General features: G+C 37.9%; 1 long non-coding RNA gene across 1 annotated transcript in view; it reads left to right on the top strand.

Moving 5' to 3' along the window:
* The first annotated feature begins 2,899 nt into the window (after positions 1-2,899).
* LOC105482736 (uncharacterized) overlaps positions 2,900-11,185 on the top strand; it is a 102,848-nt gene continuing 94,562 nt past the window's right edge. The window contains exons 1-2 of the long non-coding RNA XR_987830.3: positions 2,900-3,003; positions 7,087-7,251. This is a non-coding gene — a long non-coding RNA (uncharacterized lncRNA). The remainder of the gene's footprint in view (positions 3,004-7,086; positions 7,252-11,185) is intronic.

Below are 11,185 nucleotides of genomic sequence, written 5' to 3'. Positions count from 1 at the left end.
ATTATTTTTCCCAGTGCTACTGTTCTGCCCCTCTGGCTTTTAGGTAACATTTCACATTGGCTCTCAACCTACCACGTCTCCAAATACACAGAGGCCTATTCAGAAATGCTGCCTTTTCCCTTTGACAAGTGTGTGTGGTGTAACTTTCCCACTGTAGATGAAGCAGTGGCCAGACCTTTCCTTCTCTCAGCTTTTCTTCCACAGCCAGCTTTCCTTTCTCACTCATTTGAACTCTTTGTTAGTAGGTATTCCCATGGGAAGGTGTGTGCTGATGGGCTGGCTTTGTATTTCTTTGAGAACGTTCTCCTCTCCCTTTGAGAACTTGTACCCCGTGAGAAATAACATCAGTAGACCTAACTTTTCCATTCCTAGCTCTATTGCAAATGCAAGCAGTCGAGCAAATGATAACAAATCATAGTGCTGTTTCAAAGGTTGCATTCACAGAACACTTAGAGCTCTCGACTGCATTTCACAAATGAGGAAACCGAGGGCCCAACATGTTAAAAGGCTAGCAAATGTTACGTAATTTGTAGAAAATGACTGGGAATTAAATCTTGTCTATAACTCCTAATCACATATTTTGTATGGTACTTCGTGGTGTCTCATTTGATCACTGTATTCTTGAGCCAGTTTCACTTGTCACTGTGTGTTCTAAACAGAAGTTAAAGTGGCAGCAGATTCTACATGTTTTATATAGAGAGATTTCATGCATAAAATACAAAATGAATGACAATATTATCAAGAAGGGAAATTGAAAAAAAGAGAAAAAGTCGTATGAAACATATTTAGTTGTGAGTTGAAGCTCTAAATGCTTATACAAGAGGAATAAATGTCCCATGTCATTGTATGTATCATATACCTGTGAACCACTGTCCTCCTGCACACCAAAGTGTCAAAAATTAAGTGGGAAAAAATCATACACCTAACAGATTGTTCTTTCAAAGGATTATCCTATTAGGTTTGGAGTTGGAGAAATACCTTTCTGTTGTATCTCAACTCAGCACTGGGGCTTGCAAAGATCTCTAGGGAAATTCCACCTCTTCCTTACAAACTTTCCCAAATGTGAGTTTTATGTTGAACCTCTTACAAGATTATTTCCAAGTTCCTTTTGAGCTGAATGATCAACTGGATTCCCATTAAGAGCCTTGGCGAAAACAGTTCCTAAATGCGAGCTTGCCAAAGTATGAAATGTGACTTCTGATTGTTGTTTTTCCTTTTTTCCTCCTCTGTACTCTTCTCTGACCAGCCTGAAGAGTGATACAAACCAGACTGAGAACTACATGCTTGCAACAGAGTAATACCCCAATTATCATCCTCTTAGTAAGGGCCGCTTTTGACAGGTGTCAACTAGATTTAAATGGGGCTGCTGGGTTCCTTTTTTTTCCCCTTTTTTCTACACTGTCATTCCTTGAGGTAGGGTTAAATGCTGACATCCCTTTGTGCTTAACCAGAGATAACTATCAAAGCAATGTATAAATTACAGCTCCAGTTACACTGATGCTTAGGAGGCTCATCCACCTCTAATGACAAGATATCTAATCAACTTGGGCTATAGTTTTGTGAACAGAGTTGTGACGTTTGGTTAATGAAATCTCACACTTCACATGGTTCCTGACTGTATTTTTAGATACTCTTACAAGTAGGATACCCTAGTTAGTTATTCTATCTTTTTATCTCTTGTATGAATAAATTACAGAGTTCTGCTTCTTATCAAAGAAAGCATTCACTCATCATCTGGGAAACACAAAATATTTTTTAGACCATAAATTATTCCTAAAGAAAATCTTAGATGAGTTGGGCGCTCTTTGTGGTGTATGTGTATATGTTTGTGAGAGAAAAAGAATGTCTGCTTGATGGCATTCATTCTAAATGATCATAGACAGACTACCCGATTGTCATCTTACCTGTCAGTCCTTAAAGCAAACTATCCTAGAATGCAAACAAGCAAGTCACCACCAAAAATATCCTTTCCAACACCTTGACCAACCACTGTGAATGACAGAATACACCAGTCCCTCCTATGGCATTTTCTTCCAGCTTACTGGCAGAGAATGTGATTTCGTGGTAGATGGTTGGAAAATGACCCCTTGTAATGATGGAATTTACATAAATAAATGCTGATAGCACAAAACAGATAATATGCTGTCGGTATCATCACAATAAGTTGTCTCCCACTGACACAGAGTCTAAGTTGGAAGCACACAATTATGCAAATCAAACTAATGCCAGTTGCTCATTACTGTCATGGTGGTAAAGGCAAAAACATATCCTCCATAGACAGCTCGAGGCTGGGCCACAAGCCAAAATGTTTGGTTTTGCTGACATAGTAACTGAGTCAACAAAAATAGGATATAATAGTAATATATCAGGGGAACCCACATCAGGGCAGACCTGAAGCTTAATGGACTGTGAATCCTATGTCTGTGCAGAGCGTCCTTTCACTGGTATTGACCCATAATACGTCTGCTTCCACATTTGCCGATTCTGTGGAAATAGATTACAGAAGCAATTTTTTAAAGACCTGAAATGTCTGCAAGATATTCTATTAGCTTTTCCCAAAACAGATGATATGACATTTATAAATACTTAAATAATGTCACATATTCCAGGTTAAAACACTTCCCGGAATATTTCAGAGTACCTGCTGCTGTTTGATCTAGGTTTGTCCTGAGTTCTCATTATGGCACTGAAGAAGTTTTCAAACAATAGAATGTTCATTTGCCACATAAGCATCTTTCTTATCTCAAAAAAAAAAAAAAAAATAGAATAGCTGTCACCAGGAGAATATTTAACACGGCATGTTTCACAAACCTTGAAAACAAATATGGCCATAGTGTAGGAGGTTAGTGAAGCAACAGGTGCTGACCCACCAATTTAATCAATTTCTCTTCTGAATGACAGGGCAACATGTGGTGGATTGACATTACACATGGCCCTGATGCTTCATCCTTCATGATATTCATGCCCTTTGCCACAAGATTTCGCTGCTCTTCCCATCAAGAAGTAAGTATCTTTCCTTGCCCCTTGGCTCTGAGTCTAGTCATGTGACATGTCTTGGCCAATGGAATGGAAGCAATTTTGTCAGATGCAAAGGCACAGAAAAGCATCTGCACATTGCCAAGTCAGCTTACGCTATGAGGACACTGTCTAGGAAGAACATGCTTGGCCTTGCTTGCTGGAGGGCAGGAGACACATGGAAGAGAGCTAAGTTGTTCTACTAAGGCTGGTCTAGGCCAGCCAACAACCAGCCAACCCCTGGACAGCTAAGTGAGCTCAAGTCAGAACCACCTAACTGAGTCCAGCCTACATCATCCACAGATTCAGGAACTAATAGATGCTGAATGCTTTAAGCCCTTGAGTTGTATACTGTTTGTTAAGCAGCATTATTGTGTTAATAGACAACTGGAGAGTTTTCACAAATTTTTACAATATCAAAAAAATACACGAGAAATATACTCTATAAATAATGCTAGAAGAGATTATTTATTTAGTCACCAGATTTAATATACAAACATAGGAAAAATGGAAATTAATCACAATGAGACATCACTTCACACTTGCTAGGGAGAACTATAATCAAAGATAGACAATAACAAATGTTTGCAAGGATATGAAGAAATTGGAGCCTTCGTATGTTGCTGGCAGGAACATAAAATGGTGCAGTCGCTTTGAAAAACAGTCAGACAGTTCCTCAAAGCGTTAAACATAGCAATACTCCTCCTTGGTATTTACCCAAGAGAACGGAAAACCTGGGTCCATGCAAAAACTTGTACAATTGGTCATGAAAGCATTACACAAATGGCCAAAAAGGAAACAATTCAAATATGGATCCACAGATGAATGAATAAACAAAATTTGGTATATCCATACAATGAAATATTACTCAGCAAGAAAAAGGAATGAAGTACTGATATATGTGATGATACAGGAGTCTTGAAAACATTATGGTAAATAAAAGAAGCCAGTCACCAAAGCCCACGTACTGCATGACTCTATTATACAAAATGCCCAAAACAGGCAATTCTTTACATAAAGAAAACAGATTGATCATTGCAGATGTGGAAGGCATAGGAATTAACTGCCAAAGAGTACAAGGGGTTTCTTTTTGGGTAAGAAAAATGTAAAGTTAGATCATAGTGATCATGGTGATGGTTGCACAACTCTGTGTTATGCTAAAACTCATTTAATTGCCACCAGGATTTTTATACTATTGGAATTATATCTCAATGAAGCTGGTAAAAATTACATAAACACTTAAGCCTCATCTTCTGACCAAAACATGGCTTGTTCCTTGTTTTAGCCTCTCTTTTTTCTACATTCTTGACTGGAAGCTTTATAGTGAAAACAGAACAAAAGTCTTAGTATTGCTTCTTTAGAACCGCACAGTTATTTACTATATTTGACACATTTGAAAAGTGAAATAATGAAAAATTTTTGATGTTCTATACTAGACACTGATTTTTCACAGAACTCCAGCTCTGTATTTCATTATCTTGTTTTCTGTGATACTTACTCATGCTCAGCTTGCTCTTAAAATTGACGTGTGAAAAAGAAAAGGCACTGCTTGCCATATCTTAGGTTTGCATATCAAGGCCAACTTCAGTGTGTAAACGACACTTGCACCAGGCGCGCTTGGTGCTGTTCCCAATTTCATGTTCACAGCCTCTCTTCCAGCGGCAGTTTGAGGTTTAACTTGCCCAGTTGTGAGAAACTGAGTAAGTAGACAGGCCGCAGAGCTGTCATCTGAGTTACCTCTCCTGGAACCCCCACCCACTTCTCCCCGCCACAGTTTCTCTTGAAGCCTTTGTGATTTTTGCCTAAATTGCCACTTTTTCCGGACTGGCTCACTTGCTTCTGGTTTCACTCCCCTGGAGTCCACTCTCCTAATGGCCCCCAGAGTGATGGTTGTGAAGCGGATATCCTGGCCATTTCAAACCCTTACAGAAAACAATTCTAGTGGCTTCCAATCACTCCAGATAAAAGAAAAATTTCATAGTACAACTTAGAAGGCCGTTCATAATCCGACAGCCACGGAAAATCTTGCCACTCCCTCCCCTTGGAGCTAATAAACATTTGCTGTTCTCTCTCATGTCTTCAAATAAGTGCCCCCTTGTCTTTATGTGTGGTAGAGGAGAAGAAATTAACATTACAAAAAGATTAAATATACTGGGAGAGACATTAATGGGGAGTTGCTGCTCAACAGGTATAAAGTTTTATTCATTCAAGGTGAAAATGGTCTAGAAATCTGTACAACATTGAACTTAGCATTAACAATGCTGTACTTCACACTTAAAAAATTTAAGGGGGTGTATCTCATGTTATATATTTTTTACAATAGAATAGATGAATTTATAAATATTATGGATATATCTTTATTGACCTCTCTTCACTTGATAAGCCCCCTCATCCTCTGGCAGTCCTTTTAGCACCAACTCTGCCAGGAGGCCTTTCTAAATCTGAGATTCACGTTCTCTCCTATTTTAAGCTACCGGATCAGAAACTACCTTTTCCAAACCCATCTGAGCAAAGCACCCTCGTTCATGTTGCCAGCAGTGCTCTATGCACACATCACACAGCATTATCATTCCTAGGTTTTGTTTTATTTTTCTGTAAACTTTTTTTCATAGCCAATTGTTACCAGTCCATATAATGCCTTTCTTTTATTACTGTAATTCATTATAATTAGTTAATTCCTGCATCCTCATTTTTTCCTGCCATTACCTCTCCCTATAGCCACTGCTGTATAGCATTCTTTGGATTCATAAACATGTATGTATTCTTGATTGTGGATAAGACTGTGAAAATGTCTGTGTATTTTACACATAATTGCTATTCACCTGTCTCTCTGTTGCTGAATTGGAAGCTACTTGAGGAAGGGAAACCAGCTTTTTCCCAACCTGAACACCTTGCACAGCATCTGATACCCAGTAAGAACTTAATAAATGAGTGTCTAATCCATGCATGACATGATACAGTAATGAATTACGTTTTAGTTGAATTTCTAATAACCTTGGTTTTAGTTGAATTTCTAATAACCTTGGTGGGCTTTACAAGTTTTATATCTCTTGCTACAAATCTAACCATGAGAACTTGAAATTAGAGCTAAAAATCTTAAAATATGAGACCATTTGAATCTCGGACTCTTTTGCTGCCTGTGTCTTCCTTCTCTTGCGTGTCCCTGAAGCACTCTGTCCCAGCTGATACTAGTAGATATTTTAGACCATCTAGTGGACAGTGGCTTAAATGTTTGACAGATTTCTACTTCTTTCTCAAAATGGTTGCTGATTAATAGCTGAAAGGATCAGCCCCAGAGGGAACCTGTGGTTTCCTACCTGCCCAAAGCCAGCTTTCGCATTCCCATTTCCCACCAGAGGACTGCAAAGATTTTTCCCTTGACTTTGAAACAACACTTGGTTTTACAGTCCACTTGCCTGTGGTTTAGGAACCGAGCATGTCAGCACTCCTTTTTACTGCCTCAGTGTAGCAGCAAATGTGTTTTGTTCTCTTTCTTCAAAAGTGAAGATTGTATTTTAAAATCACTCTTGCCCCTAGGGAGCCACTCACTCCTAACTCCCTGACAGGCCATGAGGACCTCAAAATTAAGAAAGATTCCAGAAATGTGAGTTTGTGCAGAAAGGACTAGAAAACCACCCAGACACGTAACTGTTCGGTTACATGCCTGGCTTCTGTCAGAAGAAATGTGTGTCTGAATTTTCAGGCTCATAATAGACATGTACAGCTAACTGACTTTTATTTTGCCTCTGTCATATTGATCTATCAGTGAATCTATAATAGAAGATGGGAGCTTGGAACAGTAAAAAGTAATAACCATTGAGATGGATAGCCTGAGCAAAAATGTAGTTTCATGGGGACACTTAGTGCAAAGAACTGTAGATTCATGTCAAGGGGGCATAAGTATCCCCTTCAAAGCCAACTGTTAAAAACACCTAGTGCACAGATGACCTGCCTTCAGAATATGATATGTTTCTGTATTGATTTTCAGAGTTTCAAAACAACAGGAAATAGCCAAGTGAAAGTTTCTTTGCAGAGCACTAAAAGTAATTTACCTTCTTCCTTTGATTTCAGCTTCAGATTTTGTTTTATGGTTCAAAGTACAAGTGCTTATTTTAAAAAATTCATTTCTAACTTATGGTGGAAAGCAGCACCAGAGACCAAGGAAGTGTGGAGCAAGAAATGAGCCACGAAATGAAACAAAACAAAACCCCCCAAATTGCATTAATGGAGTTGGTGGTAAGTCATTACACAACGAAGTTTGTCTTTTAAGCACAGGTCCACTGATTGGCAGGCAGGATTTTACCATTATCAAAATGAGGAGCCTATAAAATGCCCAACACTGTGGCTTTGAAGTCATCTATATTTAGCTTCCGTAATTCCATTTTTTTGTACATCTCTTTGCATGAAAAATAAAGTGTCATATTCAAATAAAATTGGCCTTCCAGGGTGGAAGAAAACACAGTTTACTTTCCAGTGCAAATTGGTACCATTTGCAGATGTTTGGTCTACAATAAGTACTAAGCATGGGGCAATACTAATAATTTGTGAGTCTTGACTAGACCTCTTTTTTAAAGAGATTATTCACTTTATATTCAAATAAATTTGGTTCATACAGTATATGATGATGCAAGGAAACAAATTTCAGCTTATTCAATGTCCAAACTTGATATTTATTTGTTTCCATTGTTTTCTTCATTTTGGGCTTTAAAAAGTTGCATTAAGAAGAGTTCTGGCAAGAAACAGAACTCAAAAGAAGCAATTAAAGAGTTTCAACGGAGGCACAAAGCGTGGGCAGGGTTAAGGGAATTCAACCAAGGAGGGTGAAACAAGCATTCCTCAGGCTCCCAGACGTGGTAAAGTCTGAAGTGAAGAGAAAAGGTTTAAAGAGTTATGCAGCCTTAGTCTGAAGGGAAGGCCACCTAATAGGAGCTGGGACCAATGAAAGAGGAGCTCAGACACTGCCGATCCATGAACCAAGGGAACAAACACCCCGACTTTTCTTTCTTCATGTCTTCTAGCTTCCTACCAGGGGCTCCTATTGGGTGAACCCCACTGAAAACCAGATAAAAAGACGCTTTGTTTCACAGTCTATTCATATCAGCCTGCTGAAAGCATCAAAAGAGTATTTTATTCTAGATACATGCTCTATACTCATAGACCGGCAATATAATTGCAATTCTTCAACTTCAGCAGAAAAACAAAAATGCAGCTTCTTATTGCACATATGACATACCCTGACCAAGTTAAGAGAGAGATTCGGCTTTGGGAAGTACAAGTATGAAGTAAGAGTATCTATAAGTGGGAGAAACTGTTAAGATCTTCAGAAATAGAAGTTAAACGAAATTAAACAAAGCAGAACAAAAGCAATGGAAATCTGTTAACCTTTGCCTTCCACTTCTTAGCAAATACAACATTACAGCAAGCATAAATACTGTGAAAATATTCCCAGGAGCCATGGGAATAACTAACCTCTTCCTCACTCCCTGCCCAAAAAACTCTCTTAATCAGACTATTGAAATATGCCCCCTAGTTAATAAGAAAAACAACAGGAAACTGGGATTTACTCTAAAGACATTTAATCATAGACTGTATTTTAAAATATGCATTATATCCATAAAAAGAATGATATCAGTATCATATGTTTGTCAGAACAAGGTTAAAATGTATATGAACTTTTGGCTTTTTCCTTTCTAAATCACACGCTTGTGAGGAGCCCATTTTATTGTAAACATTTAAATCTGTTAGGTATTAGATATGAGCTCAGCTATTTTTGTTTTGTGTATTTTTTTCATTCACAGATGTTTTTATTATGATTTCTGCAATCAAATGATCTGGGTTAGAATTAGAGGATTAGAATGCCATTAGAGCTTACTTTAAAAATACAAATTTATCTATTTTCATTAGGAAAGTGACATTCTTGTTCAGAACATTTACATTCCATACTGAATCCAGGTATTATGTAACACATATTGGTTGTATTTTAAAAGAAAAAGTAACAACTATTTCCCTACATAGATAAAATATCTATCCATTATCCACCTATCTATGAATCTAAGCACAAAAAATAGCCCACTTACAGAGTTCTCTCTACAATTGCCAGTCACTGGGAAAATATTCACAATCCTTTAAGTCCATTAGGATGGTTGGTTCTCACTTCAGATAAAACGATAACTATGTTCTGCCCAAATTTGCTTTGCTTTCATTCTTTGCTTGCACTCTCATCAAAGGTAACTTTTTAAAGCTTGAATATTTCACAAACAGTTTTGAATGGCTTGAATTGTTCTGTAGTTTTAAAGTACAGATAACTGTAGGAAAAAAATAGATAGCTAAAGATGTCTCTCAAAGTATGCTGACACTCCAATTTCATTAGAACAGGATTACCAATGTATACTCACATGCTGTGTGTAAAGAAAATGCCAGCTCTACAGTCAGTGGTAAGTATATATGTGAAGGACTCATTTCAGCATATGACTATACTTACACACACATACACACGCACAGACATAAACACACACATATACACACATATAAACACACATGTACACACATAAATGCGCATACACATGCATACATGCATGCATAGATATACACACATACACATATATACATACTCACATATATCCAGCCATAAACACACACATAATACAAATACACAAACACACATATACACACATACACACAGGCATACACACATATATACACACATACATACAGGCATACACACATATATACACACATACATACACACACACGTACACACCTATCACATGCATACAGATAAACACATGCACACATACACAAACACATGCAAATGTACACATATACATACATACACACATATACACATACACATACATATACACACACACATCACATCCATACTCATACTGACCTGGGATAGGACTGTGACGAAAAAGGATAGGATTTGAAATCAGAAAGTTGGCATTCAAACCTGATTCCACCTCTTCTTAATTATAATCTTAAACCTATACTACCTTTTATCCTATCAATTACGTCTCTAGCAACTCCCCTGAGCCCTGTGTTCTCATCCATAACTTATATATTTGTAATTCCCTGAACTCTCTGTATGGGCATCTGCCATCACTCATTTTCTTCCTAAGTACAATCGTCTTAAGTTCGCTCATCACTTGATTTTGTTAACTTGTCTCTTGTTTCAAGTCTCAGCTAACTTGTCACCGGCTTTAGGTTCCCTTCTTGAATTTCCCCAAACTGAGTCAGATGACCCCCTCACTCTTATCCTCCTATGGCCACTGTACATACCTCCTATATCACAGTGCTATCCCATTGTCTTTTGATCTTCTGTTACCTTGCATGTCTTCTCCGCTGGATCAAAATTCTTTGGAGGACAGCATATTTTTTGTTTACTTTCATATTTTCAGTACCTTGTAATACATGGCACATAGTTAGAATGTCAATGAGAGTTTCATGAATCAACGAATCTTGAGCTCACTGAATTTAACTTTTGACTCCCAGCCTCACCAAATCTTTAAGTACTATCCTTCCGTAAAGAAATGAGGGAACATAAAATTCCAAGTGTTTCTGAAACATGCTAAAGTAAACAACAGAAAGAGTGGAGAAGTTAAACCCAAGGCTGTGTAACTTCAAAGACTGTACTGTGTCATGTTCCCTTTCCAGGTAGTTCTCCAAACCTCTGCTTATCAGAGAAATGGGGCTAAGAAAACTGCCCACCCTACAAGGCTGATAAAAGAAACCAGAGAAATCATGTTAGTTAATAACATAGAACAGAATAACAGAAAAGTCTAACTTTTTTACTTTACTTTTACAGAGGAAATATCTGTAAACAGCACAGAGAATAAGTGAATCCGAAGAGATTTCCTGAACACGTTTCCTTACCCCACCTTACACCAAAGGTTCTCTTTACAAACAGCCAAGCTCTATCCAGCCACCTTAGTCTCCCCCTAGCATGTGGACTAAGCACAGATGCACTCCTAGAGATTATATAAACCAACACTGACAAGGAAAGTATGGAAGCAGAATGAATAAAGAGTATGAGGCTCAGGAAGGCTGCTCATTCTATTTGTCTGCAAAATGCCATCAGCTTACAGTTTAAAGAAAGAACAATACAAGTAGAGCAAAGTTCAATTGCCCTCCAATTAGCCCTAATTAACAAATTGAAAGCTGTTTGTAT

This window comes from Macaca nemestrina, chromosome 1 (assembly GCF_043159975.1).
Source record: "Macaca nemestrina isolate mMacNem1 chromosome 1, mMacNem.hap1, whole genome shotgun sequence".
Classification (NCBI taxonomy): domain Eukaryota; kingdom Metazoa; phylum Chordata; class Mammalia; order Primates; family Cercopithecidae; genus Macaca; species Macaca nemestrina.
Note: the sequence above shows the minus strand (reverse complement) of the source record. Positions and strands in the feature narration are given on the sequence as shown.